This window comes from Phyllopteryx taeniolatus, chromosome 14 (genome assembly GCF_024500385.1).
Source record: "Phyllopteryx taeniolatus isolate TA_2022b chromosome 14, UOR_Ptae_1.2, whole genome shotgun sequence".
NCBI lineage: Eukaryota > Metazoa > Chordata > Actinopteri > Syngnathiformes > Syngnathidae > Phyllopteryx > Phyllopteryx taeniolatus.
In genome coordinates, this window is record NC_084515.1 from 23,260,955 (window position 1) to 23,265,595 (window position 4,641).

The following is a 4,641-nucleotide window of genomic DNA, read 5'->3' on the forward strand; positions in this document are numbered from 1 at the left end:
TTGACAGTTTAGAAGTTCTTCCCTTGGCACTTGACAATAGCCTCCTCTGTTGTACTATAGTCATTTTACCAATAGATGGTGCAGTTGCTTGTGTTCATTTTGTGATGGAACGCTCAATATGAGTTGAGGCTGGCTGCTCGCTGCCGCACTTCACGTCTCGCCCTTAAAATATGCAAATTCAACAAGGAGCTCATGGACATTAGTTTCAAAAATCAAATCAATATAAATCCCAGACTAGAGAACTTCAAAATGGAAAATAGTTTCATGTTGTCGTGGGTTATTTTACTTTTTCCCCTGCTCCACGTCTGTGGTTGTTGCTGTGGTTCCCTCAACTTAAAGCTCCGCAGCCCTGTTAGAGTATTTTTGGCCAAGATACTGAACCCCATTTGTTTCTGGCGCCGTGTCATCGTGTGTGAAGTTTAAAAAAAATAAAATAAAAAATAAATAAATTATAATCAGTAAATGGTTTACGGTTTACCAACTGTGCGAAAATTTCAGATGGTTATCACGGTGGACTCCGGTCATGAGTTTGACAACTTTCGACTTGACAAAATGTCACAAGGCTTGGACTCTGGCCCATTGACTTGAAAAGACTTTGACAGAAGTATTGAGGAACATACACTCTGCAGCTCTTTCTCAACATGCCGATATTTATTTTATTTTATTACAGAAATTTCAGAATAATGTAACCATAAATTTGATTTTTCCAATGGATATCACTCATTTCTTTTTAATCATAAATGCCCAGTTGGGCACGTTCAAGTAGAAGAATTTTTCTACGCAAACTAGTTCAGTTTTTTTTAAATAAGTCCATCGTTCCAAAAATGATTATTACCTTTTTGTTAAAAATGACTCGAAAGGATTTGAAACTGAAAGTGTAGGTCTTGTGACTTGACTCGGGACTTGCTTGTCTTGACTTGGGACTTGAGGATAAAGACTTGAGACTTGTGACTTGCAAAGCAATGACGAAGCAATATCGTGATAATACTGACAGTCACTATAATTGTGTCATTTCTTTGACTATAATGACAATGTTGTTGCGACCTTCAGCTTGTCTGATGAGTGGTCTCCATAGCGAATCCCATGGAGTCTCGCCTTGGAGGTAGAAAAGTAAAGCCGTTTTTACCGTCTCTTAATATAAGGCCATAAATGGGTATCGGCTTGATCATGGAATTTTGGTAGCACACGGTACGAGAACGTTTTGCGTGAATGAGTTGACAGGACCGACATGGCCTCTAGGTGCTGCTGATTGTTTTTCATCAAGACTGCGTTAATAGCGCAAAGCTACCTCAGAACACAGAGACACAAATGACACCCCACTATGACAAAGTATTTTCCGTGGCATACTCAACTTAATGAATGTTGAAGTTTATCACGGTTATGGTTTCCATATGCATTCATGAGATGGAGAGAGCCCGTTCTTAGCAGCTATCGTGGATTATATGCATATTTCCAGTACGTAGCACATCGACACGCTTGACTGAACTTTTTCACTCAGTCTACCACATTCTACAAAATCCGATGCTCACTGATTTTCAAGGTTAAAACTAATACCAATAGTTCAATTAAAGAAAGATAAAAAGTAAGAAAGTTGACTTTATGATGTCTATGGTTGCAAGCTTAATGTTGAAATCAATACGAATCTTGCTGAGATACCTTGACTTGAAAATGGTGGCTTTTTCTCGTTTCACATCTCACCTTTTTGGCATGCCGTTGTTTCACGGCCATATAGAAAAAAAATTACATATTCTGGACAGAAGAAGCCTCCGATTAGAAAGAGGGGTTAAGGAGGTTGTCTAGATCAGGGTTGAGACCGTATGGTACTGCCTATCTTCCACATGGAGTATGCGTGCTATCCTTTCACCCCTTTTCTAAGAGATTCACTAATTTAGCCTCTTAACGTAACACAAACTCAACTTCGGTTCCAAGTCAGAAATCAATTTTAAAAAAGCATTCAATGGCAAACAATAGGCAGTTTTTCATCTTTTGTCATTTCCCCCCCCCTTGAAAATTCATTCTCATCCGCACCAGAAAAATGACAGTGCAGGAGGCCCACTGAATGAGTCAGAAACAAAGACAGTGACAGGGAGGAGTCATGAAATTGTATCATATTGTTTGCGAAATCAATCCAACTTTTAGAAAAAAAATAAATCTAGCCTTTCTTTCTTCCCTTCTCCTGATTACGTGTGTAGCATTCCACTATTGGTTGAGAAAAGTAAAACAAAGGAGATCAACATTAATATACAGGACAATCAAGATACCGAAGGACTGGGACTCACAGTCTCCTAGACAACAGTCTCCAAGCAACCATTACTCCTCAATGCATTTCTCCAATCTTTTCTCTCTTTCCTCACTCTCTCTTTTCAAACCCCTCTGTCTGTTTGCCAGTTTTTCTTCCTCCTGTGGATCCCCTTGATAGTTGATAGATGCATGATTGTTACACTTATGAAGTGTATTATGAGCTCAAAAGAGCAGCTAGTGCTGTGGTTGTGGTTGTGGTTGTGGCTGACTTAGCTTTTGCTATCCAGACCAACACTTCTTACCAGCCAGTGTTTAATTTGGGAAATTAAAAAAAAGTGTCTCTCTAATAGCCTTTCGGTTGGCTATTTTGGGGGAGTCAAGTGTACCTTTGCATTGTCACCATTGGCGAGTTGACTTTTTGATTTTTGATTTTTTTTAATCCAATCCCAGACTAACTCTCAGTAGATTACGATTAGCTGTGCGGCTACAGTACGTCCGCGTATAGGATTGTTAGTTTGACTCCTGAGTCTCTCTCCAGTTGCTCATAACTCTGCAATGTTCATCGTGAATCTCTTTAAAGACAGACACGAATCGGATAGCTTAGGCTAAACGTTTACCAAAAGTAGACGGCTCCTTTTCGGTTTATCTAATAGGATTTCCGGCTCATGTCCTTAAATCAAGCGAGTTTTTATTCTGGCTGTGAATTTCCATGGGGTCAAAAGAAGTTCACAGCTGGTAGAATGTAGTATGTGTCGGAGTCATGACACTTTTTAGCCGAGGTGTGGACTCGAGTCACATGACTTGGACTCGAGTCAGACTCGACTCATGAATTTAATGACTTTAGACTTGACAATCTGTTAAAAGGCTTGCAACTCGACTTGGACTTGAACAGCAATGACTCGTGACTTCACTTGGACTTGAACCCATCAACACTTGCTATTTTGACCAAAGCACTGGGAAACCAACACTTTGTAGCTTTCTCTTGCTATAGCTATATGTGCAATTTACTATTTTGCTACAGCAAAAAAAAAAAACATAATAAATGTGACAGCTAAATAACGCATACCTTCCAAGAACCACTGTTAACATTTAAGATAAAAATAAGTACATGAATTATGGCAACACCAACAACAAAAATCCACATTGCATTGTGGCAATTGGGCGGCTGACATCACATATGCTTGTTTTCGTTAGCATTAGCAGCTATTTTTGTGAGTGATCATGCAAATAGACGGTGGGCCTGGTTTAGTCAGTGTAGTGTTCTCAAGAATCAGTCTTGTACTGAATTTGTTTTTTTATTCACTTTATTTACTTTCATCAATCAGCACACAGCTAGCTTCTGGTCGACGTGAAACTACATTCTTCTTCGTGTCCTTTTCTTTGCGTTTTTTTTTTAAATGTAATATTTAATTATATTGATGGAGGAGGGGTGTACAAAACAAGCCGCTGTTGTCAAGGCACCTGTTCCATCTCTGAAACTCACATACTGTAATCATATATCCATCCATCCATTTTCTGAGCCGCTTCTCCTCACTAGGGTCGCGGGCGTGCTGGAGCCCATCCCAGCCATCAGGAGGTTCAGGTACACCCTGAAATGGTTGCCAGCCAATCGCAAGGCACATACAAACAAACAACATTCACGCTCACATTCACACCTGTGGGCAATTTAGTTGTCAATGAACCTACCGTGCATGTTTTTGGGATGTGGGAGGAAACTGGAGTGCCCGGAGAAAAGCCACGCAGGCACGGGGAGAACATGCAAACTCCACACAGCCGGGGCCGGGGATTGAACCCTTAATCCGTAACCCGACGTAATCATATATTTAAAAAAATAAAATAAAAAATCAACCACTGCTCCTCCTATAACTACTATTTATTTTTAAATGACTAATGAAATATTTTACGTATTCATTTAGTTTAGTTGTGCATAAGTCTGCCTAAATATTATAAGCCCAATTTAACACAAATGCAATGCAAACAGATTCAATATGATTTTGTATACTTGATGCACAAGGCGACCAACTGCATAAAACAGTTCCTTCAGTTACATATGGACATTGTGATGTATCTTGATAGTTTTCTTCCAGTCCGTTATCACGGCCACTGCATTGTAATATTATGAATATTCTTAGACAAATATCATAATGCCATATTGTGAGTTGTTCTATGATTCCTTGCCTGACTGCACATGCTATTGATAAATACCAGCACACTGCATTTTACAGTTGATAATACTTGGAGATGATACTGACATTCCTCACAATGTTGGTCGTCCACCACTTAGTCACGGCCGCGCAATATGGGAGTTTTCTCAGCTTGCAAGGCCCAGTGGCACCCAGCATGGCATTCAAACCCGAGAGTGTCGTTGGGGAGAATAATGAATGAAATATACGACACCGA